Here is a 26,318-nt window from a genome sequence, read left to right on the forward strand (position 1 = left end):
ACACACTGCCCCCCTCTCTCCCCCCCCCCGACACACTGCCCCCCTCTCCCCCCCGACACACTGCCCCCCTCTCCCCCCCCACCCGACACACTGCCCCCCTCTCCCCCCCCGACACTGCCCCGCTCTCCCCCCCGACACACTGCCCCCCTCTCCCACCCCCCAGACACACTGCCCCCCTCTCCCCCCGATACACTATCCCCCTCTCCCCCCCCATACACTATCCCCCTCTCCCCCCCGATACACTGCCCCCCTCTCCCCCCCCAGACACACTGCCCCCCTCTCACCCCCCAGACACACAGCCCACCTCTCCCCCCGACACACTGCCCCCCTCTCTCCCCACCCGACACACTGCCCCCCTCTGCCCCCCTCTCCCCCCCCGACACACTGCCCCCCTCTCTCCCCCCCCCGACACACTGCCCCCCTCTCCCCCCCGACACACTGTCCCCCTCTCCCCCCCCACCCGACACACTGCCCCCCTCTCCCCCCCCGACACACTGCCCCCCTCTCCCCCCCGACACACTGCCCCCCTCTCCCCCCCCAGACACACTGCCCCCCTCTCCCCCCCCAGACACACTGCCCCCTCTCCCCCCCAGACACACTGCCCCCCTCTCCCCCCCCCAGACACACTGCCCCCCTCTCCCCCCCGACACACTGCACCCCTCTCTCCCCCCCCCCGACACACTGCCCCCCTCCCCCCCCCACCCGACACTCTGCCCCCCCCGACACACTGCCCCCCTCTCCCCGCCGACACACTGCCCCCCTCTCCCCCCCCTGACACACTGCACCCCTCTCCCCCCCCGACACACTGCCCCCCTCTCACCCCCGACACACTGCCCCCCCTCTCCCCCCCGACACACTGCCCCCCTCTCCCCCCCCAGACACACTGCCCCCCTCTACCCCCCCAGACACACTTCCCCCCTCTCCCCCCCAGACACACTGCCCCCCTCTCCCCCCCCGACACACTGCCCCCCTCTCCCCCCCGACACACTGCCCCCCTCTCCCCCCCCACCCGACACACTGCCCCCCTCTCCCCCCCGACACACTGCCCCCCTCTCCCCCCCGACACACTGCCCCCCTCTCCCCCCCGACACACTGCCCCCCTCTCCCCCCCGACACACTGCCCCCCTCTCCCCCCGACACACTGCCCCCCTCTCCCCCCGACACACTGCCCCCACTCCCCCTCAGACACACTGCCCCCCTCTCCCCCCGACACACTGCCCCCCTCTCCCCCCGACACACTGCCCCCCTCTCCCCCCGACACACTGCCCCCCTCTCCCCCGACACACTGCCCCCCTCTCCCCCGACACACTGCCCCCCTCTCCCCCCGACACACTGCCCCCCTCTCCCCCCGACACACTGCCCCCCTCTCCCCCCGACACACTGCCCCCCTCTCCCCCCGACACACTGCCCCCCTCTCCCCCCGACACACTGCCCCCCTCTCCCCCCGACACACTGCCCCCCTCTCCCCCCCCCCCGACACACTGCCCCCCTCTCCCCCCCGACACACTGCCCCCTCTCCCCCCGACACACTGCCCCCCTCTCGCCCCGACACACTGCCCCCCTCTCCCCCCGACACACTGCCCCCCTCTCCCCCCGACACACTGCCCCTCTCTTCCCCCCCCCGACACACTGCCCCCCTCTCCCCCCCGACACACGGCCCCCCTCTCCCCCCCGACACACGGCCCCCCTCTCCCCCCCAGACACACTGCCCCCCACTCCCCCCCCCGACACACTGCCCCCCTCTCCCCCCGACACACTGCCCCCCTCTCCCCCCCAGACACACTGCCCCCCTCTCCCCCCCACACTGCCCCCTTCTCTCCCCCCAACACACTGCCCCCCTCTCCCCCCCCGACACACTGCCCCCCTCTCCCCCCCCCACACTGCCCCCCTCTCTCCCCCCGACACACTGCCCCCCTCTCCCCCCCGACACACTGCCCCCTCTCCCCCCCCCCGACACACTGCCCCCCTCTCCCCCCGACACACTGCCCCCCTCTCCCCCCCCGACACACTGCCCCCCTCTCCCCCCGACACACTGCCCCCCCAGACACACTGCCCCCCACTCCCCCTCAGACACACTGTACCCCTCACCCCCGACACTGCCCCCACTCCCCCTGAGACACACTGCCCCCCTCTCCCCCCGACACACTGCCCCCCCAGACACACTGCCCACTCTCCCCCCCAGACACACTGCCCCCCTCTCCCCCTCAGACACACTGCCCCCCTCTCCCCCTCAGACACACTGCCCCCCTCTCCCCCCGACACACTGCCCCCCTCTCCCCCCGACACACTGCCCCCCTCTCCCCCCGACACACTGCCCCCCTCTCCCCCCGACACACTGCCCCCCTCTCCCCCCGACACACTGCCCCCCTCTCCCCCCGACACACTGCCCCCCTCTCCCCCCGACACACTGCCCCCCTCTCCCCCCGACACACTGCCCCCCTCTCCCCCCGACACACTGCCCCCCTCTCCCCCCGACACACTGCCCCCCTCTCCCCCCGACACACTGCCCCCCTCTCCCCCCGACACACTGCCCCCCTCTCCCCCCGACACACTGCCCCCCCCAGACACACTGCCCCCCCCGACACACTGCCCCCCCCGACACACTGCCCCCCCCAGACACACTGCCCCCCCCCAGACACACTGCCCCCCCCCCAGACACACTGCCCCCCCCCCAGACACACTGCCCCCCCCAGACACACTGCCCCCCCCAGACACACTGCCCCCCCCAGACACACTGCCCCCCCCAGACACACTGCCCCCCCCAGACACACTGCCCCCCCCAGACACACTGCCCCCCCCCAGACACACTGCCCCCCCCAGACACACTGCCCCCCCCCAGACACACTGCCCCCCCCCAGACACACTGCCCCCCCCAGACACACTGCCCCCCCCAGACACACTGCCCCCCCAGACACACTGCCCCCCCAGACACACTGCCCCCCCCAGACACACTGCCCCACCCAGACACACTGCCCCCCCCAGACACACTGCCCCCCTCTCCCCCCCCCAGACACACTGCCCCCCCCAGACACATTGCACCCCCAGACACACTGCACCCCCCAGACACACTGCACCCCCCCTCTCCCCCTCAGACACACTGCCCCCCACTCCCCCCCCAGACACACTGCACCCCTCTCCCCCCCTCAGACACACTGCGCCCCCGACACACTGCCCCCCTATTCCCCCCCACCACACACTGCCCCCTCTCCCCCCCAGACACACTGCCCCCCTCTCGCCACCCAGACACACGGCCCCCATCTCCACCCCAGACACACTGCCCCCTCTCCCCCCCCAGACACACTGCCCCCCTCTCGCCCCCCAGACACACTGCCCCCTCTCCACCCCCACACTTCCCCCCTCAGACACACTGCCCCCCTCTCCCCCCGACACTCTGCCCCCCTCTCCCCCCGACACACTGCCCCCCTCTCCCCCCCGACACACTGCCCCCCTCTCCCCCCCAGACACTGCCCCCCTCTACCCCCCCAGACACACTGCCCACCTCTCCCCCCCCCAGACACACTGCCCCCCTCTCTCCCCCCGACACACTGCCCCCCCCTCTCCCCCCCCCGACACACTGCCCCCCTCTCTCCCCCCCCCGACACACTGCCCCCCCTCTCTCCCCCCCCCGACACACTGCCCCCCTCTCTCCCCCCCCCGACACACTGCCCCCCTCTCTCCCCCCCCGACACACTGCCCCCCTCTCCCCCCCGACACACTGCCCCCCTCTCCCCCCCCCACCCGACACACTGCCCCCCTCTCCCCCCCCGACACACTGCCCCGCTCTCCCCCCCGACACACTGCCCCCCTCTCCCACCCCCCAGACACACTGCCCCCCTCTCCCCCCGATACACTATCCCCCTCTCCCCCCCCATACACTATCCCCCTCTCCCCCCCCATACACTATCCCCCTCTCCCCCCCCATACACTATCCCCCTCTCCCCCCCGATACACTGCCCCCCTCTCCCCCCCCAGACACACTGCCCCCCTCTCACCCCCCAGACACACAGCCCACCTCTCCCCCCGACACACTGCCCCCCTCTCTCCCCACCCGACACACTGCCCCCCTCTCCCCCCCCCGACAGACTGCCCCCCTCTCTCCCCCCCCCGACACACTGCCCCCCTCTCCCCCCCCGACACACTGTCCCCCTCTCCCCCCCCACCCGACACACTGCCCCCCTCTCCCCCCCCGACACACTGCCCCCCTCTCCCCCCCGACACACTGCCCCCCTCTCCCCCCCGACACACTGCCCCCCTCTCCCCCCCCCGACACACTGCCCCCCTCTCCCCCCCCCCAGACACACTGCCCCCCTCTCCCCCCCCCAGACACACTGCCCCCTCTCCCCCCCCCAGACACACTGCCCCCCTCTCCCCCCCCCAGACACACTGCCCCCCTCTCCCCCCCGACACACTGCACCCCTCTCCCCCCCCCCGACACACTGCCCCCCTCTCCCCCCCCACCCGACACTCTGCCCCCCCCCGACACTCTGCCCCCCCCTCTCCCCCCCGACACACTGCCCCCCTCTCCCCGCCGACACACTGCCCCCCTCTCCCCCCCTGACACACTGCACCCCTCTCCCCCCCGACACACTGCCCCCCTCTCACCCCCGACACACTGCCCCCCCTCTCCCCCCCCCAGACACACTGCCCCCCTCTCCCCCCCGACACACTGCACCCCTCTCCCCCCCCCCGACACACTGCCCCCCTCTCCCCCCCCACCCGACACTCTGCCCCCCCCTCTCCCCCCCGACACACTGCCCCCCTCTCCCCCCCCAGACACACTTCCCCCCTCTCCCCCCCAGACACACTGCCCCCCTCTCCCCCCCCGACACACTGCCCCCCTCTCCCCCCGACACACTGCCCCCCTCTCCCCCCGACACACTGCCCCCCTCTCCCCCCCGACACACTGCCCCCCTCTCCCCCCCGACACACTGCCCCCCTCTCCCCCCCGACACACTGCCCCCCTCTCCCCCCCGACACACTGCCCCCCTCTCCCCCCCCACCCGACACACTGCCCCCCTCTCCTCCCCGACACACTGCCCCCCTCTCCCCCCCGACACACTGCCCCCCTCTCCCCCCCGACACACTGCCCCCCTCTCCCCCCCGACACACTGCCCCCCTCTCCCCCTCGACACACTGCCCCCCTCTCCCCCCCGACACACTGCCCCCCTCTCCCCCCCGACACACTGCCCCCACTCCCCCTCAGACACACTGCCCCCCTCTCCCCCCGACACACTGCCCCCCTCTCCCCCCGACACGCTGCCCCCCTCTCCCCCCGACACACTGCCCCCCTCTCCCCCCCCACCCGACACACTGCCCTCCTCTCCCCCCCGACACACTGCCCCCCTCTCCCCCCCGACACACTGCCCCCCTCTCCCCCCCGACACACTGCCCCCCTCTCCCCCCCCACCCGACACACTGCCCTCCTCTCCCCCCCGACACACTGCCCCCCTCTCCCCCCCGACACACTGCCCCCCTCTCCCCCCCGACACACTGCCCCCCTCTCCCCCCCGACACACTGCCCCCCTCTCCCCCCCGACACACTGCCCCCCTCTCCCCCCCGACACACTGCCCCCCTCTCCCCCCCGACACACTGCCCCCACTCCCCCTCAGACACACTGCCCCCCTCTCCCCCCGACACACTGCCCCCCTCTCCCCCCGACACACTGCCCCCCTCTCCCCCCGACACACTGCCCCCCTCTCCCCCGACACACTGCCCCCCTCTCCCCCGACACACTGCCCCCCTCTCCCCCCGACACACTGCCCCCCTCTCCCCCCGACACACTGCCCCCCTCTCCCCCCGACACACTGCCCCCCTCTCCCCCCGACACACTGCCCCCCTCTCCCCCCGACACACTGCCCCCCTCTCCCCCCCCCCGACACACTGCCCCCCTCTCCCCCCCGACACACTGCCCCCTCTCCCCCCGACACACTGCCCCCCTCTCCCCCCGACACACTGCCCCCCTCTCCCCCCCAGACACTGCCCCCCTCTACCCCCCCAGACACACTGCCCACCTCTCCCCCCCCCAGACACACTGCCCCCCTCTCCCCCCGATACACTGCCCCCCTCTCCCCCCCCCAGACACACTGCCCCCCTCTCTCCCCCCGACACACTGCCCCCCTCTCTCCCCCCCCGACACACTGCCCCCCTCTCTCCCCCCCCCGACACACTGCCCCCCCCTCTCTCCCCCCCCCCGACACACTGCCCCCCTCTCTCCCCCCCCGACACACTGCCCCCCTCTCTACCCCCCCCCCGACACACTGCCCCCCTCTCCCCCCCGACACACTGCCCCCCTCTCCCCCCCCACCCGACACACTGCCCCCCTCTCCCCCCCCGACACACTGCCCCGCTCTCCCCCCCGACACACTGCCCCCCTCTCCCACCCCCCAGACACACTGCCCCCCTCTCCCCCCGATACACTATCCCCCTCTCCCCCCCCATACACTATCCCCCTCTCCCCCCCCATACACTATCCCCCTCTCCCCCCCCATACACTATCCCCCTCTCCCCCCCCAGACACACTGCCCCCCTCTCCCCCCAGACACACTGCCCCCCTCTCCCCCCGACACACTGCCCCCCTCTCCCCCCGACACACTGCCCCCCTCTCCCCCCCAGACACTGCCCCCCTCTACCCCCCCCAGACACACTGCCCACCTCGTGTCGGGGGGGGACAGAAAAGCTGTGACCTGAGTGGCTGGTTGGGATTCTAACCTAATTTTTTTTTGACTATTTGGGAACTAATTAAACATAATAACTTAATTATAATTTAGAGGATATCTAAGCCAGAGATCGGAGGATATTATAGTTAGCTATCGCATTTCTATTAGAAATCTAGTGCTAGGAAACAGATAGTTGACAGTAACTTTGTAATTTAAAAAAAAAAGTATTTATTAAAAAAAAAAAGACTAATTTTAATTAATTGACGCAATGTCAGTTAGAGGGGTGCTGTGCTCTGACTGTGAGATGTGGCAGGTCCGGGAGGCTTCCAGCGTCCTGGATGGCTTCATCTGCAGAAAGTGCACCCAACTGCAGCTCCTCACAGACCGCATGGTTCGGTTGGAGCAGCAATTGGATGCACTTAGGAGCATGCAGGTGGCGGAAAGCGTCATAGATCGCAGTTATGTAAGTGTGGTCACACCCAAGGTGCAGGCAGAGAAATGGGTGACCACCAGAAAGGGCAGGCAGTCAGTGCAGGAATCCCCTGTGGTTGTCCCCCTCTCGAACAGATATACCCCTTTGGATACTGTCGGGGGGGATAGCCTATCAGGGGAAAACAGCAGCAGCCAGAGCAGTGGCACCACGGCTGGCTCTGATGTTCAGAAGGGAGGGTCAAAGCGCAGAAGAGTAATAGTTATAGGGGACTCTATAGTCAGGGGAACAGATAGGCGCTTCTGTGGACGTGAAAGAGACTCCAGGATGGTATGTTGCCTCCCTGGTGCCAGGGTCCAGGATGTCTCCGAACGGGTAGAGGGAATCCTGAAGGGGGAGGGCAAACAGGTAGAGGTCGTTGTACATATTGGTACTAACGACATAGGCAGGAAGAGGCATGAGGTCCTGCAGCAGGAGTTCAGGGAGCTAGGCAGAAAGTTAAAAGACAGGACCTCGAGGGTTGTAATCTCGGGATTACTCCCTGTGCCACGTGCCAGTGAGGCTAGAAATAGGAAGATAGAGCAGACAAACACGTGGCTAAACAGCTGGTGTAGGAGGGAGGGTTTCGGTTATCTGGACCACTGGGAGCTCTTCCGGGGCAGGTGTGACCTGTATAAGATGGACGGGTTGCATCTAAACCGGAGAGGCATAAATATCCTGGCCGCGAGATTTGCTAGTGTCACACGGGAGGGTTTAAACTAGTATGGCAGGGGGGTGGGCACGGGAGCAATAGGTCAGAAGGTGAGAGCGTTGAGGGAGAACTAGGGAATATGGACAGTGTGGCTCTGAGGCAGAGCAGACGGGGAGAAGTTGCTGAACACAGCGGGTCTGGTGGCCTGAAGTGCATATGTTTTAATGCAAGGAGCATTACGGGTAAGGCAGATGAACTTAGAGCTTGGATTACTACTTGGAACTATGATGTTGTTGCCATTACAGAGACCTGGTTGAGGGAAGGGCAGGATTGGCAGCTAAACGTTCCAGGTTTTAGATGTTTCAGGCGGGATAGAGGGGGATGTAAAAGGGGAGGCGGAGTTGCGCTACTTGTTCAGGAGAGTATCACAGCTATACAGCGAGAGGACACCTCAGAGGGCAGTGAGGCTATATGGGTAGAGATCAGGAATAAGAAGGGTGCAGTCACAATGTTGGGGGTATACTACAGGCCTCCCAACAGCCAGCGGGAGATAGAGGAGCAGATAGGTAGACAGATTTTGGAAAAGAGTGAAAACAACAGGGTTGTGGTGATGGGAGACTTCAACTTCCCCAATATTGACTGGGACTCACTTAGTGCCAGGGGCTTAGACGGGGCAGAGTTTGTAAGGAGCATCCAGGAGGGCTTCTTAAAACAATATGTAAACAGTCCAACTAGGGAAGAGGCGGTACTGGACCTGGTATTGGGGAATGAGCCCGGCCAGGTGGTAGATGTTTCAGTAGGGGAGCATTTCGGTAACAGTGACCACAATTCAGTAAGTTTTAAAGTACTGGTGGACAAGGATAAGAGTGGTCCGAGGATGAATGTGCTAAATTGGGGGAAGGCTAATTATAACAATATTAGGCGGGAACTGAAGAGCATAGATTGGGGGCGGATGTTTGAGGGCAAATCAACATCTGACATGTGGGAGGCTTTCAAGTGTCAGTTGATAGGAATACAGGACAGGCATGTTCCTGTGAGGAAGAAAGACAAATACGGCAATTTTCGGGAACCTTGGATGACGAATGATATTGTAGGCCTCGTCAAAAAGAAAAAGGAGGCATTTGTCAGGGCTAAAAGGCTGGGAACAGACGAAGCCTGTGTGGCATATAAGGAAAGTAGGAAGGAACTTAAGCAGGGAGTCAGGAGGGCTAGAAGGGGTCATGAAAAGTCATTGGCAAATAGGGTTAAGGAAAATCCCAAGGCTTTTTACACTTACATAAAAAGCAAGAGGGTAGCCAGGGAAAGGGTTGGCCCACTGAAGGATAGGCAAGGGAATCTATGTGTGGAGCCAGAGGAAATGGGCGAGGTACTAAATGAATACTTTGCATCAGTATTCACCAAAGAGAAGGAATTGGTAGATGTTGAGTCTGGAGAAGGGGGTGTAGATAGCCTGGGTCACATTGTGATCCAAAAAGACGAGGTGTTGGGTGTCTTAAAAAATATTAAGGTAGATAAGTCCCCAGGGCCGGATGGGATCTACCCCAGAATACTGAAGGAGGCTGGAGAGGAAATTGCTGAGGCCTTGACAGAAATCTTTGGATCCTCGCTGTCTTCAGGGGATGTCCCGGAGGACTGGAGAATAGCCAATGTTGTTCCTCTGTTTAAGAAGGGTGGCAGGGATAATCCCGGGAACTACAGGCCGGTGAGCCTTACTTCAGTGGTAGGGAAATTACTGGAGAGAATTCTTCGAGACAGGATCTACTCCCATTTGGAAGCAAATGGACGTATTAGTGAGAGGCAGCACGGTTTTGTGAAGGGGAGGTCGTGTCTCACTAACTTGATAGAGTTTTTCGAGGAGGTCACTAAGATGATTGATGCAGGTAGGGCAGTAGATGTTGTCTATATGGACTTCAGTAAGGCCTTTGACAAGGTCCCTCATGGTAGACTAGTACAAAAGGTGAAGTCACACGGGATCAGGGGTGAACTGGCAAGGTGGATACAGAACTGGCTAGGCCATAGAAGGCAGAGGGTAGCAATGGAGGGATGCTTTTCTAATTGGAGGGCTGTGACCAGTGGTGTTCCACAGGGATCAGTGCTGGGACCTTTGCTCTTTGTAGTATATATAAATGATTTGGAGGAAAATGTAACTGGTCTGATTAGTAAGTTTGCAGACGACACAAAGGTTGGTGGAATTGCGGATAGCGATGAGGACTGTCTGAGGATACAGCAGGATTTAGATTGTCTGGAGACTTGGGCGGAGAGATGGCAGATGGAGTTTAACCTGGACAAATGTGAGGTAATGCATTTTGGAAGGGCTAATGCAGGTAGGGAATATACAGTGAATGGTAGAACCCTCAAGAGTATTGAAAGTCAAAGAGATCTAGGAGTACAGGTCCACAGATCACTGAAAGGGGCTACACAGGTGGAGAAGGTAGTCAAGAAGGCATACGGCATGCTTGCCTTCATTGGCCGGGGCATTGAGTATAAGAATTGGCAAGTCATGTTGCAGCTGTATAGAACCTTAGTTAGGCCACACTTGGAGTATAGTGTTCAATTCTGGTCGCCACACTACCAGAAGGATGTGGAGGCTTTAGAGAGGGTGCAGAAGAGATTTACCAGAATGTTGCCTGGTATGGAGGGCATAAGCTATGAGGAGCGATTGAATAAACTCTGTTTGTTCTCACTGGAACGAAGGAGGTTGAGGGGCGACCTGATAGAGGTATACAAAATTATGAGGGGCATAGACAGAGTGGATAGTCAGAGGCTTTTCCCCAGGGTAGAGGGGTCAATTACTAGGGGGCATAGGTTTAAGGTGAGAGGGGCAAAGTTTAGAGTAGATGTACGAGGCAAGTTTTTTACGCAGAGGGTAGTGGGTGCCTGGAACTCACTACCGGAGGAGGTAGTGGAGGCAGGGACGATAGGGACATTTAAGGGGCATCTTGACAAATATATGAATAGGATGGGAATAGAAGGATACGGACCCAGGAAGTGTAGAAGATTGTAGTTTAGTCGGGCAGTATGGTCGGCACGGGCTTGGAGGGCCGAAGGGCCTGTTCCTGTGCTGTACATTTCTTTGTTCTTTGTTCTTTGTTCTCTCACCCCCCAGACACACAGCCCACCTCTCCCCCCGACACACTGCCCCCCTCTCCCCCCCCGACAGACTGCCCCCCTCTCTCCCCCCCCCGACACACTGCCCCCCTCTCCCCCCCGACACACTGTCCCCCTCTCCCCCCCCACCCGACACACTGCCCCCCTCTCCCCCCCCGACACACTGCCCCCCTCTCCCCCCCGACACACTGCCCCCCTCTCCCCCCCGACACACTGCCCCCCTCTCCCCCCCCCGACACACTGCCCCCCCTCCCCCCCCCCAGACACACTGCCCCCCTCTCCCCCCCCCAGACACACTGCCCCCTCTCCCCCCCCCAGACACACTGCCCCCCTCTCCCCCCCCAGACACACTGCCCCCCTCTCCCCCCCGACACACTGCACCCCTCTCCCCCCCCCCGACACACTGCCCCCCTCTCCCCCCCCACCCGACACTCTGCCCCCCCCCCGACACTCTGCCCCCCCCTCTCCCCCCCGACACACTGCCCCCCTCTCCCCGCCGACACACTGCCCCCCTCTCCCCCCCTGACACACTGCACCCCTCTCCCCCCCCGACACACTGCCCCCCTCTCACCCCCGACACACTGCCCCCCCTCTCCCCCCCCAGACACACTGCCCCCCTCTCCCCCCCCAGACACACTGCCCCCCTCTCCCCCCCGACACACTGCACCCCTCTCCCCCCCCCCCGACACACTGCCCCCCTCTCCCCCCCACCCGACACTCTGCCCCCCCTCTCCCCCCCGACACACTGCCCCCCTCTCCCCGCCGACACACTGCCCCCCTCTCCCCCCCTGACACACTGCACCCCTCTCCCCCCCCGACACACTGCCCCCCTCTCACCCCCGACACACTGCCCCCCCTCTCCCCCCCGACACACTGCCCCCCTCTCCCCCCCCCAGACACACTGCCCCCCTCTACCCCCCCAGACACACTTCCCCCCTCTCCCCCCCCAGACACACTTCCCCCCTCTCCCCCCCAGACACACTGCCCCCCTCTCACCCCCGACACACTGCCCCCCTCTCCCCCCGACACACTGCCCCCCTCTCCCCCCCCACCCGACACACTGCCCCCCTCTCCCCCCCGACACACTGCCCCCCTCTCCCCCCCGACACACTGCCCCCCTCTCCCCCCCGACACACTGCCCCCCTCTCCCCCCCGACACACTGCCCCCCTCTCCCCCTCGACACACTGCCCCCCTCTCCCCCCCGACACACTGCCCCCCTCTCCCCCCCGACACACTGCCCCCACTCCCCCTCAGACACACTGCCCCCCTCTCCCCCCGACACACTGCCCCCCTCTCCCCCCGACACGCTGCCCCCCTCTCCCCCCGACACGCTGCCCCCCTCTCCCCCCGACACACTGCCCCCCTCTCCCCCCCGACACACTGCCCCCCTCTCCCCCCCCACCCGACACACTGCCCCCCTCTCCCCCCCGACACACTGCCCCCCTCTCCCCCCCGACACACTGCCCCCCTCTCCCCCCCGACACACTGCCCCCCTCTCCCCCCCGACACACTGCCCCCCTCTCCCCCCCGACACACTGCCCCCCTCTCCCCCCCGACACACTGCCCCCCTCTCCCCCCGACACACTGCCCCCACTCCCCCTCAGACACACTGCCCCCCTCTCCCCCCGACACACTGCCCCCCTCTCCCCCCGACACACTGCCCCCCTCTCCCCCCGACACACTGCCCCCCTCTCCCCCGACACACTGCCCCCCTCTCCCCCGACACACTGCCCCCCTCTCCCCCCGACACACTGCCCCCCTCTCCCCCCGACACACTGCCCCCCTCTCCCCCCGACACACTGCCCCCCTCTCCCCCCGACACACTGCCCCCCTCTCCCCCCGACACACTGCCCCCCTCTCCCCCCGACACACTGCCCCCCTCTCCCCCCGACACACTGCCCCCCTCTCCCCCCGACACACTGCCCCCCTCTCCCCCCCCCCCGACACACTGCCCCCCTCTCCCCCCCGACACACTGCCCCCTCTCCCCCCGACACACTGCCCCCCTCTCCCCCCGACACACTGCCCCCCTCTCCCCCCCAGACACTGCCCCCCTCTACCCCCCCCAGACACACTGCCCACCTCTCCCCCCCCCCAGACACACTGCCCCCCTCTCCCCCCGATACACTGCCCCCCTCTCCCCCCCCCAGACACACTGCCCCTCTCTCCCCCCGACACACTGCCCCCCTCTCTCCCCCCCCCGACACACTGCCCCCCTCTCTCCCCCCCCCGACACACTGCCCCCCCTCTCTCCCCCCCCCCCCGACACACTGCCCCCCTCTCTCCCCCCCCGACACACTGCCCCCCTCTCTACCCCCCCCCGACACACTGCCCCCCTCTCCCCCCCGACACACTGCCCCCCTCTCCCCCCCCACCCGACACACTGCCCCCCTCTCCCCCCCGACACACTGCCCCGCTCTCCCCCCCGACACACTGCCCCCCTCTCCCACCCCCCAGACACACTGCCCCCCTCTCCCCCCGATACACTATCCCCCTCTCCCCCCCCATACACTATCCCCCTCTCCCCCCCCATACACTATCCCCCTCTCCCCCCCGATACACTGCCCCCCTCTCCCCCCCCAGACACACTGCCCCCCTCTCACCCCCCAGACACACAGCCCACCTCTCCCCCCGACACACTGCCCCCCTCTCTCCCCACCCGACACACTGCCCCCCTCTCACCCCCCGACAGACTGCCCCCCTCTCTCCCCCCCCCGACACACTGCCCCCCTCTCCCCCCCGACACACTGTCCCCCTCTCCCCCCCCACCCGACACACTGCCCCCCTCTCCCCCCCCGACACACTGCCCCCCTCTCCCCCCCGACACACTGCCCCCCTCTCCCCCCCGACACACTGCCCCCCTCTCCCCCCCCCCGACACACTGCCCCCCTCTCCCCCCCCCAGACACACTGCCCCCCTCTCCCCCCCCCAGACACACTGCCCCCTCTCCCCCCCCAGACACACTGCCCCCCTCTCCCCCCCCAGACACACTGCCCCCCTCTCCCCCCCGACACACTGCACCCCTCTCCCCCCCCCCCGACACACTGCCCCCCTCTCTCCCCCCCACCCGACACTCTGCCCCCCCCTCTCCCCCCCAACACACTGCCCCCCTCTCCCCGCCGACACACTGCCCCCCCTCTCCCCCCCTGACACACTGCACCCCTCTCCCCCCCCGACACACTGCCCCCCTCTCACCCCCGACACACTGCCCCCCCTCTCCCCCCCGACACACTGCCCCCCTCTCACCCCCCCAGACACACTGCCCCCCTCTCCCCCCCGACACACTGCACCCCTCTCCCCCCCCGACACACTGCCCCCCTCTCCCCCCCCACCCGACACTCTGCCCCCCCCTCTCCCCCCCGACACACTGCCCCCCTCTCCCCGCCGACACACTGCCCCCCTCTCCCCCCCTGACACACTGCACCCCTCTCCCCCCCCGACACACTGCCCCCCTCTCACCCCCGACACACTGCCCCCCCTCTCCCCCCCGACACACTGCCCCCCTCTCCCCCCCCCAGACACACTGCCCCCCTCTACCCCCCCAGACACACTTCCCCCCTCTCCCCCCCAGACACACTGCCCCCCTCTCCCCCCCCGACACACTGCCCCCCTCTCCCCCCGACACACTGCCCCCCTCTCCCCCCCCACCCGACACACTGCCCCCCTCTCCCCCCCGACACACTGCCCCCCTCTCTCCCCCCCCCGACACACTGCCCCCCTCTCTCCCCCCCCGACACACTGCCCCCCCTCTCTTCCCCCCCCCCGACACACTGCCCCCCTCTCTCCCCCCCCCCCGACACACTGCCCCCCTCTCTCCCCCCCCCCAGACACACTGCCCCCCTCTCTCCCCCCGACACACTGCCCCCCTCTCTCCCCCCCCCCGACACACTGCCCCCCTCTCCCCCCCCCGACACACTGCCCCCCCTCTCTCCCCCCCCCCCGACACACTGCCCCCCTCTCTCCCCCCCCCCGACACACTGCCCCCCTCTCTCCCCCCCCCCGACACACTGCCCCCCTCTCCCCCCCGACACACTGCCCCCCTCTCCCCCCCCACCCGACACACTGCCCCCCTCTCCCCCCCCGACACACTGCCCCGCTCTCCCCCCCGACACACTGCCCCCCTCTCCCACCCCCCAGACACACTGCCCCCCTCTCCCCCCGATACACTATCCCCCTCTCCCCCCCCATACACTATCCCCCTCTCCCCCCCCATACACTATCCCCCTCTCCCCCCCCATACACTGCCCCCCTCCCCCCCCCCAGACACACTGCCCCCCTCTCACCCCCCAGACACACAGCCCACCTCTCCCACCGACACACTGCCCCCCTCTCTCCCCACCCGACACACTGCCCCCCTCTCCCCCCCCGACAGACTGCCCCCCTCTCTCCCCCCCCCGACACACTGCCCCCCTCTCCCCCCCGACACACTGTCCCCCTCTCCCCCCCCACCCGACACACTGCCCCCCTCTCCCCCCCCCGACACACTGCCCCCCTCTCCCCCCCGACACACTGCCCCCCTCTCCCCCCCCGACACACTGCCCCCCTCTCCCCCCCCCGACACACTGCCCCCCTCTCCCCCCCCAGACACACTGCCCCCCTCTCCCCCCCCCCAGACACACTGCCCCCTCTCCCCCCCCCCAGACACACTGCCCCCCTCTCCCCCCCAGACACACTGCCCCCCTCTCCCCCCCGACACACTGCACCCCTCTCCCCCCCCCGACACACTGCCCCCCTCTACCCCCCCCACCCGACACTCTGCCCCCCCCTCTCCCCCCCGACACACTGCCCCCCTCTCCCCGCCGACACACTGCCCCCCTCTCCCCCCCTGACACACTGCACCCCTCTCCCCCCCCGACACACTGCCCCCCTCTCACCCCCGACACACTGCCCCCCCTCTCCCCCCCGACACACTGCCCCCCTCTCCCCCCCCCAGACACACTGCCCCCCTCTCCCCCCCGACACACTGCACCCCTCTCCCCCCCCCCGACACACTGCACCCCTCTCCCCCCCCCCGACACACTGCCCCCCTCTCCCCCCCCGACACACTGCCCCCCTCTCACCCCCGACACACTGCCCCCCCTCTCCCCCCCGACACACTGCCCCCCCTCTCCCCCCCCAGACACACTTCCCCCTCTCCCCCCCAGACACACTGCCCCCGTCTCCCCCCCGACACACTGCCCCCCTCTCCCCCCGACACACTGCCCCCCTCTCCCCCCCCACCCGACACACTGCCCCCCTCTCCCCCCCGACACACTGCCCCCCTCTCCCCCCCGACACACTGCCCCCCTCTCCCCCCCGACACACTGCCCCCCTCTCCCCCCCGACACACTGCCCCCCTCTCCCCCTCGACACACTGCCCCCCTCTCCCCCCCGACACACTGCCCCCCTCTCCCCCCCGACACACTGCCCCCACTCCCCCTCAGACACACTGCCCCCCTCTCCCCCCGACACGCTGCCCCCCTCTCCCCCCGACACGCTGCCCCCCTCTCCCCCCGACACACTGCCCCCCTCTCCCCCCGACACACTGCCCCCCTCTCCCCCGACACACTGCCCCCCTCTCCCCCCGACACACTGCCCCCCTCTCCCCCCGACACACTGCCCCCCTCTCCCCCCGACACACTGCCCCCCTCTCCCCCCGACACACTGCCCCCCTCTCCCCCCGACACACTGCCCCCCTCTCCCCCCCCGACACACTGCCCCCCTCTCCCCCCCGACACACTGCCCCCTCTCCCCCCGACACACTGCCCCCCTCTCCCCCCGACACACTGCCCCCCTCTCCCCCCGACACACTGCCCCTCTCTTCCCCCCCCGACACACTGCCCCTCTCTTCCCCCCCCCGACACACTGCCCCCCTCTCCCCCCGACACACGGCCCCCCTCTCCCCCCCGACACACTGCCCCCCTCTCCCCCCCCAGACACACTGCCCCCCACTCCCCCCCCCGACACACTGCCCCCCTCTCCCCTCGACACACTGCCCCCCTCTCCCCCCCGACACATTGCCCCCCTCTCCCCCCCAGACACACTGCCCCCCTCTCCCCCCCACACTGCCCCCTTCTCTCCCCCCAACACACTGCCCCCCTCTCCCCCCCCGACACACTGCCCCCCTCTCCCCCCCCCGACACACTGCCCCCCTCTCCCCCCCCCCACACTGCCCCCCTCTCTCCCCCCGACACACTGGCCCCCTCTCCCCCCGACACACTGCCCCCCTCTCTCTCCCCCCGACACACTGCCCCCCTCTCCCCCCCCGACACACTGCCCCCCTCTCCCCCCCCGACACACTGCCCCCCTCTCCCCCCCCGACACACTGCCCCCCTCTCCCCCCCCGACACACTGCCCCCCTCTCCCCCCCCGACACACTGCCCCCCTCTCCCCCCCGACACACTGCCCCCCTCTCCCCCCCGACACACTGCCCCCCTCCCCCCCCCCGACACACTGCCCCGCTCTCCCCCCCGACACACTGCCCCCCTCTCCCCCCGACACACTGCCCCCCTCTCCCCCCGACACACTGCCCCCCTCTCCCCCCCGACACACTGCCCCCCTCTCCCCCCCGACACACTGCCCCCCTCTCCCCCGACACACTGCCCCCCTCTCACCCCCCCCAGACACACTGCCCCCCTCTCCCCCCCAGACACACTGCCCGCCTCTCCCCCCCGACACACTGCCCGCCTCTCCCCCCCGACACACTGCCCCCCTCTCCCCCCCCACCCGACACACTGCCCCCCTCTCCCCCCCGACACACTGCCCCCCTCTCCCCCCCCAGACACACTGCCCCCCTCTCCCCCCCCAGACACACTGCCCGCCTCTCCCCCCCGACACACTGCCCCCCTCTCGCCCCCCACCCGACTCTCCCCCCCAGACACACTGCCCCCCTCTCCCCCCCGACACACTGCCCGCCTCTCCCCCCCGACACACTGCCCCCCCCTCCCCCCCCACCCGACACACTGCCCCCCTCTCCCCCCCGACACACTGCCCCCCTCTCCCCCCCCCAGACACACTGCCCCCCTCTCCCCCCCGACACACTGCCCGCCTCTCCCCCCCGACACACTGCCCCCCTCTCCCCCCCCACCCGACTCTCCCCCCCGACACACTGCCCCCCTCTCCCCCCCCCACCCGACACACTGCCCCCTCTCCCCGCCGACACACTGCCCCCCTCTCCCCCCCCCCAGACACACTGCCCCCCTCTCCCCCCCGACACACTGCCCGCCTCTCCCCCCCGACACACTGCCCCCCTCTCCCCCCCCACCCGACTCTCCCCCCCGACACACTGCCCCCCTCTCCCCCCCCACCCGACACACTGCCCCCGCTCCCCGCCGACACACTGCCCCCCTCTCTCCCCCCCAGACACACTGCCCCCCTCTCCCCCCCGACACACGGCCCCCCTCTCCCCCCCCCAGACACACTGCCCCCCTCTCTCCCCCCCAGACACACTGCCCCCCTCTCCCCCAGACACACTGCCCCCTCTCCCCCCAGACACACTGCCCGCCTCTCCCCCCCGACACACTGCCCCCCTCTCCCCCCGACACACTGCCCCCCTCTCCCCCCGACACACTGCCCCCCTCTCCCCCCCGACACACTGCCCGCCTCTCTCCCCCCCTCTCTCCCCCCCCCCGACACACTGCCCCCCTCTCTCCCCCCCCCCGACACACTGCCCCCCTCTCCCCCCGACACACTGCCCCCCTCTCCCCCCGACACACTGCCCCCCTCTCCCCCCGACACACTGCCCCCCTCTCCCCCCGACACACTGCCCCCCTCTCCCCCCGACACACTGCCCCCCTCTCCCCCCGACACACTGCCCCCCTCTCCCCCCGACACACTGCCCCCCTCTCCCCCCCGACACACTGCCCGCCTCTCTCCCCCCGACACACTGCCCCCCTCTCCCCCCGACACACTGCCCCCCTCTCTCCCCCCGACACACTGCCCCCCTCTCCCCCCCCGACACACTGCCCCCCTCTCCCCCCCGACACACTGCCCGCCTCTCTCCCCCCCTCTCTCTCCCCCCCCCCCCGACACACTGCCCCCCTCTCCCCCCCCGACACACTGCCCCCCTCTCCCCCCCGACACACTGCCCGCCTCTCTCCCCCCCTCTCTCTCCCCCCCCCCCGACACACTGCCCCCCTCTCCCCCCCGACACACTGCCCGCCTCTCCCCCCCGACACACTGCCCCCCTCTCCCCCCCAGACACACTGCCCCCCTCTCCCCCCGACACACTGCCCCCCTCTCCCCCCCGACACACTGCCCCCTCTCTCCCCCCCGACACACTGCCCCCTCTCTCCCCCCCGACACACTGCCCCCTCTCTCCCCCCCGACACACTGCCCCCCTCTCCCCCCGACACACTGCCCCCCCAGACACACGGCCCCCTCTCCCCCAGACACACTGCCCCCCTCTCCCCCCGACACACTGCCCCCCTCTCTCCCCCCCGACACACTGCCCCCCTCTCCCCCCGACACACTGCCCCCCTCTCTCCCCCCCGACACACTGCCCCCCTCTCCCCCCCGACACACTGCCCCCCTCTCCCCCCGACACACTGCCCCCCTCTCCCCCCCAGACACACTGCCCCCCTCTCCCCCCGACACACTGCCCCCTCTCCCCCCCGACACACTGCCCCCCTCTCCCCCCGACACACTGCCCCCTCTCCCCCCCAGACACACTGCCCCCCTCTCCCCCCCAGACACACTGCCCCCCCCTCTCCCCCCCCTCGACTCACTGCCCCCCCCCCGACACACTGCCCCCCTCTCTCCCCCCCGACACACTGCCCCCCTCTCCCCCCCGACACACTGCCCCCCTCTCCCCCCGACACACTGCCCCCCTCTCCCCCCCAGACACACTGCCCCCCTCTCCCCCCGACACACTGCCCCCCTCTCCCCCCGACACACTGCCCCCTCTCCCCCCGACACACTGCCCCCCTCCCCCCCCGACACACTGCCCCCTCTCCCCCCCGACACACTGCCCCCCTCTCCCCCCGACACACTGCCCCCTCTCCCCCCCAGACACACTGCCCCCCTCTCCCCCCCAGACACACTGCCCCCCTCTCCCCCCCAGACACACTGCCCCCCCTCTCCCCCCCCTCGACTCACTGCCCCCCCCCCCCGACACACTGCCCCCCTCTCCCCCCCAGACACACTGCCCCCCTCTCCCCCCCAGACACACTGCCCCCCCCTCTCTCCCCCCCCCGACACACTGCCCCCCCCCCGACACACTGCCCCCCCCTCTCCCCCCCCCCGACACACTGCCCCCCCCCGACACACTGCCCCCTCTCTCCCCCCCCCGACACACTGCCCCCCCCCCGACACACTGCCCCCCTCTCTCCCCCCCCCGACACACTGCCCCCCCCCGACACAGTGCCCCCCTCTCTCCCCCCCCCGACACACTGCCCCCCCGACACACTGCCCCCCCCTCTCCCCCCCCCCGACACACTGCCCCCCCCGACACACTGCCCCCCTCTCTCCCCCCCGACACACTGCCCCCCCCCGACACACTGCCCCCCTCTCTCCCCCCCCCGACACACTGCCCCCCCCCGACACACTGCCCCCCTCTCTCCCCCCCCGACACACTGCCCCCCCCTCTCCCCCCCCCGACACACTGCCCCCCCCTCTCCCCCCCCCGACACACTGCCCCCCTCTCTCCCCCCCCCGACACACTGCCCCCCCCCCGACACACTGCCCCCCTCTCTCCCCCCCAGACACACTGCCCCCCTCTCTCCCCCCCCCGACACACTGCCCCCCTCTCTCCCCCCCCCGACACACTGCCCCCCCCCGACACACTGCCCCCCTCTCTCCCCCCCAGACACACTGCCCCCCTCTCCCCCCCCCGACACACTGCCCCCCTCTCCCCCCCCCCGACACACTGCCCCCCTCTCCCCCCCCCCGACACACTGCCCCCCCCTCTCCCCCCCCCCGACACACTGCCCCCCTCTCTCCCCCCCCCGACACACTGCCCCCCCCCGACACACTGCCCCCCTCTCTCCCCCCCGACACACTGCCCCCCCCTCTCCCCCCCCCCGACACACTGCCCCCCTCTCTCCCCCCCCGACACACTGCCCCCCCCTCTCCCCCCCCCCGACACACTGCCCCCCTCTCTCCCCCCCCGACACACTGCCCCCCTCTCCCCCCGACACACTGCCCCCCTCTCCCCCCGACACACTGCCCCCCTCTCCCCCCGACACACTGCCCCCCTCTCCCCCCCCGACACACTGCCCCCCTCTCCCCCCCGACACACTGCCCCCTCTCCCCCCGACACACTGCCCCCCTCTCCCCCCGACACACTGCCCCCCTCTCCCCCCGACACACTGCCCCTCTCTTCCCCCCCCGACACACTGCCCCTCTCTTCCCCCCCCCCGACACACTGCCCCCCTCTCCCCCCCGACACACGGCCCCCCTCTCCCCCCCGACACACTGCCCCCCTCTCCCCCCCCAGACACACTGCCCCCCACTCCCCCCCCCGACACACTGCCCCCCTCTCCCCTCGACACACTGCCCCCCTCTCCCCCCCGACACATTGCCCCCCTCTCCCCCCCAGACACACTGCCCCCCTCTCCCCCCCACACTGCCCCCTTCTCTCCCCCCAACACACTGCCCCCCTCTCCCCCCCCGACACACTGCCCCCCTCTCCCCCCCCGACACACTGCCCCCCTCTCCCCCCCCCCACACTGCCCCCCTCTCTCCCCCCGACACACTGGCCCCCTCTCCCCCCGACACACTGCCCCCCTCTCTCTCCCCCCGACACACTGCCCCCCTCTCCCCCCCCGACACACTGCCCCCCTCTCCCCCCCCGACACACTGCCCCCCTCTCCCCCCCCGACACACTGCCCCCCTCTCCCCCCCCGACACACTGCCCCCCTCTCCCCCCCCGACACACTGCCCCCCTCTCCCCCCCGACACACTGCCCCCCTCTCCCCCCGACACACTGCCCCCCTCCCCCCCCCGACACACTGCCCCGCTCTCCCCCCCGACACACTGCCCCCCTCTCCCCCCGACACACTGCCCCCCTCTCCCCCCGACACACTGCCCCCCTCTCCCCCCCGACACACTGCCCCCCTCTCCCCCCCGACACACTGCCCCCCTCTCCCCCGACACACTGCCCCCCTCTCACCCCCCCAGACACACTGCCCCCCTCTCCCCCCCCGACACACTGCCCGCCTCTCCCCCCCGACACACTGCCCGCCTCTCCCCCCCGACACACTGCCCCCCTCTCCCCCCCCACCCGACACACTGCCCCCCTCTCCCCCCGACACACTGCCCCCCTCTCCCCCCCCAGACACACTGCCCCCCTCTCCCCCCCGACACACTGCCCGCCTCTCCCCCCCGACACACTGCCCCCCTCTCGCCCCCCACCCGACTCTCCCCCCCGACACACTGCCCCCCTCTCCCCCCCCACCCGACACACTGCCCCCTCTCCCCGCCGACACACTGCCCCCCTCTCCCCCCCCAGACACACTGCCCCCCTCTCCCCCCCGACACACTGCCCGCCTCTCCCCCCCGACACACTGCCCCCCCCGACACACTGCCCCCCCCTCCCCCCCCACCCGACACACTGCCCCCCTCTCCCCCCCGACACACTGCCCCCCTCTCCCCCCCCCAGACACACTGCCCCCCTCTCCCCCCCGACACACTGCCCGCCTCTCCCCCCCGACACACTGCCCCCCTCTCCCCCCCCACCCGACTCTCCCCCCCGACACACTGCCCCCCTCTCCCCCCCCCACCCGACACACTGCCCCCTCTCCCCGCCGACACACTGCCCCCCTCTCCCCCCCCCAGACACACTGCCCCCCTCTCCCCCCCGACACACTGCCCGCCTCTCCCCCCCGACACACTGCCCCCCTCTCCCCCCCCACCCGACTCTCCCCCCCGACACACTGCCCCCCTCTCCCCCCCCACCCGACACACTGCCCCCGCTCCCCGCCGACACACTGCCCCCCTCTCTCCCCCCCAGACACACTGCCCCCCTCTCCCCCCCGACACACGGCCCCCCTCTCCCCCCCCCAGACACACTGCCCCCCTCTCTCCCCCCCAGACACACTGCCCCCCTCTCCCCCAGACACACTGCCCCCTCTCCCCCCAGACACACTGCCCGCCTCTCCCCCCCGACACACTGCCCCCCTCTCCCCCCGACACACTGCCCCCCTCTCCCCCCCGACACACGGCCCCCCTCTCCCCCCCCCAGACACACTGCCCCCCTCTCTCCCCCCCAGACACACTGCCCCCCTCTCCCCCAGACACACTGCCCCCTCTCCCCCCAGACACACTGCCCCCCTCTCCCCCCCGACACACTGCCCGCCTCTCTCCCCCCCTCTCTCCCCCCCCCGACACACTGCCCCCCTCTCTCCCCCCCCCGACACACTGCCCCCCTCTCCCCCCGACACACTGCCCCCCTCTCCCCCCGACACACTGCCCCCCTCTCCCACCGACACACTGCCCCCCTCTCCCCCCGACACACTGCCCCCCTCTCCCCCCGACACACTGCCCCCCTCTCCCCCCGACACACTGCCCCCCTCTCCCCCCCGACACACTGCCCGCCTCTCTCCCCCCGACACACTGCCCCCCTCTCCCCCCCGACACACTGCCCCCCTCTCTCCCCCCGACACACTGCCCCCCTCTCCCCCTCCGACACACTGCCCCCCTCTCCCCCCCGACACACTGCCCGCCTCTCTCCCCCCCTCTCTCTCCCCCCCCCCCGACACACTGCCCCCCTCTCCCCCCCGACACACTGCCCGCCTCTCCCCCCCGACACACTGCCCCCCTCTCCCCCCCAGACACACTGCCCCCCTCTCCCCCCGACACACTGCCCCCCTCTCCCCCCCGACACACTGCCCCCTCTCTCCCCCCCGACACACTGCCCCCTCTCTCCCCCCCGACACACTGCCCCCTCTCTCCCCCCCGACACACTGCCCCCCTCTCCCCCCGACACACTGCCCCCCCAGACACACGGCCCCCTCTCCCCCAGACACACTGCCCCCCTCTCCCCCCGACACACTGCCCCCCTCTCTCCCCCCCGACACACTGCCCCCCTCTCCCCCCGACACACTGCCCCCCTCTCTCCCCCCCGACACACTGCCCCCCTCTCCCCCCCGACACACTGCCCCCCTCTCCCCCCGACACACTGCCCCCCTCTCCCCCCCAGACACACTGCCCCCCTCTCCCCCCGACACACTGCCCCCTCTCCCCCCCGACACACTGCCCCCCTCTCCCCCCGACACACTGCCCCCTCTCCCCCCCAGACACACTGCCCCCCTCTCCCCCCCAGACACACTGCCCCCCCCTCTCCCCCCCTCGACTCACTGCCCCCCCCCCCGACACACTGCCCCCCTCTCTCCCCCCCGACACACTGCCCCCCTCTCCCCCCCGACACACTGCCCCCCTCTCCCCCCGACACACTGCCCCCCTCTCCCCCCCAGACACACTGCCCCCCTCTCCCCCCCAGACACACTGCCCCCCTCTCCCCCCGACACACTGCCCCCCTCTCCCCCCGACACACTGCCCCCTCTCCCCCCCGACACACTGCCCCCCTCCCCCCCGACACACTGCCCCCTCTCCCCCCCGACACACTGCCCCCCTCTCCCCCCGACACACTGCCCCCTCTCCCCCCCAGACACACTGCCCCCCTCTCCCCCCCAGACACACTGCCCCCCTCTCCCCCCCAGACACACTGCCCCCCCTCTCCCCCCCCTCGACTCACTGCCCCCCCCCGACACACTGCCCCCCTCTCCCCCCCAGACACACTGCCCCCCTCTCCCCCCCAGACACACTGCCCCCCCCTCTCTCCCCCCCCCCGACACACTGCCCCCCCCTCTCCCCCCCCCCGACACACTGCCCCCCCCCGACACACTGCCCCCCTCTCTCCCCCCCCCGACACACTGCCCCCCCCCGACACACTGCCCCCCTCTCTCCCCCCCCCGACATACTGCCCCCCCCCGACACACTGCCCCCCTCTCTCCCCCCCCCCGACACACTGCCCCCCCGACACACTGCCCCCCCCTCTCCCCCCCCGACACACTGCCCCCCCCCGACACACTGCCCCCCTCTCTCCCCCCCCCGACACACTGCCCCCCCCCCGACACACTGCCCCCCTCTCTCCCCCCCCGACACACTGCCCCCCCCCGACACACTGCCCCCCTCTCTCCCCCCCCCGACACACTGCCCCCCTCTCTCCCCCCCCGACACACTGCCCCCCCCCGACACACTGCCCCCCTCTCCCCCCCCCCGACACACTGCCCCCCCCTCTCCCCCCCCCCGACACACTGCCCCCCTCTCTCCCCCCCCGACACACTGCCCCCCCCCGACACACTGCCCCCCCCTCTCCCCCCCCCCGACACACTGCCCCCCCCTCTCCCCCCCCCCGACACACTGCCCCCCTCTCTCCCCCCCCGACACACTGCCCCCCCCTCTCCCCCCCCCCGACACACTGCCCCCCTCTCTCCCCCCCCGACACACTGCCCCCCCCTCTCTCCCCCCCCGACACACTGCCCCCCCCTCTCCCCCCCCCCGACACACTGCCCCCCCCTCTCTCCCCCCCAGACACACTGCCCCCCCCTCTCTCCCCCCCAGACACACTGCCCCCCTCCCCCCCCCCGACACACTGCCCCCCCCTCTCTCCCCCCCCGACACACTGCCCCCCTCTCTCCCCCCCCCCCCGACACACTGCCCCCCTCTTCCCCCTCTCCCCCGGGGTATATTTTTCATACCCTCCCGGGTGGACCCACCCCGGGCGGCCTCCTGTTGTCAGGGTAACTCCGCCGCTCCCTCGGTCCGGACACGAAATCCTCCCCCGCACGACTTCCGGTTCCGCCGCTAAACCCGCCCCCCGCCGGAAGCCGCCGACTTACGACTTCCGGTTCCGCCTACCTCACTCACCGTGACCCACTAGTGACCCCCAAATGACCACGTGGCAGCTCAATGTGTCTATTGTAATAACTCGTCTATTCTGATAACTCGGTGTCTATTGCGGTAACTCGGTGTCTATTGCGATAACTCGCTGTCCATTGCGATAACTCGCTGTCTATTGCGATAACCCGGTGTCTATTGCGATAACTCGGTGTCTATTGCGATAACTCGGTGTCTATTGCGATAACTCGCTGTCTATTGCGATAACTCGGTGTCTATTGCGATATCTCGTTGTCTATTGCGATAACTCGGTGTCTATTGCGGTAACTCGGTGTCTATTGCGATAACTCGGTGTCTATTGCGATAACTCGCTGTCTATTGCAATAACTCGTCTATTCTGATAACTCGGTGTCTATTGCGATAACTCGCTGTCTATTGCGATAACTCGGTGTCTATTGCGATAACTCGGTGTCTATTGCGATAACTCGGTGTCGATTGCGATAACCCGGTGTCTATTGTGATAACTCGGTGTCTATTGCGATAACCCGGTGTCGATTGTGATAACCCGGTGTCTATTGCGATAACTCGGTGTCTATTGCGATAACCCGGTGTCTAT

General features: G+C 69.8%; 1 protein-coding gene across 1 annotated transcript in view; it reads right to left on the reverse strand.

Moving 5' to 3' along the window:
• The window catches only part of LOC140406485 (crossover junction endonuclease MUS81-like), a gene marked incomplete at its 3' end in the record, with an annotated part of 75,626 nt that extends 50,015 nt beyond the window's left edge, over positions 1-25,611 (reverse strand). Inside the window, exon 1 of the mRNA XM_072494510.1 lies at positions 25,564-25,611. The remainder of the gene's footprint in view (positions 1-25,563) is intronic.
• Between the last annotated feature and the right edge of the window lie 707 nt (positions 25,612-26,318).

The sequence above is a fragment of the Scyliorhinus torazame genome, unplaced genomic scaffold, assembly GCF_047496885.1.
Source record: "Scyliorhinus torazame isolate Kashiwa2021f unplaced genomic scaffold, sScyTor2.1 scaffold_556, whole genome shotgun sequence".
Classification (NCBI taxonomy): domain Eukaryota; kingdom Metazoa; phylum Chordata; class Chondrichthyes; order Carcharhiniformes; family Scyliorhinidae; genus Scyliorhinus; species Scyliorhinus torazame.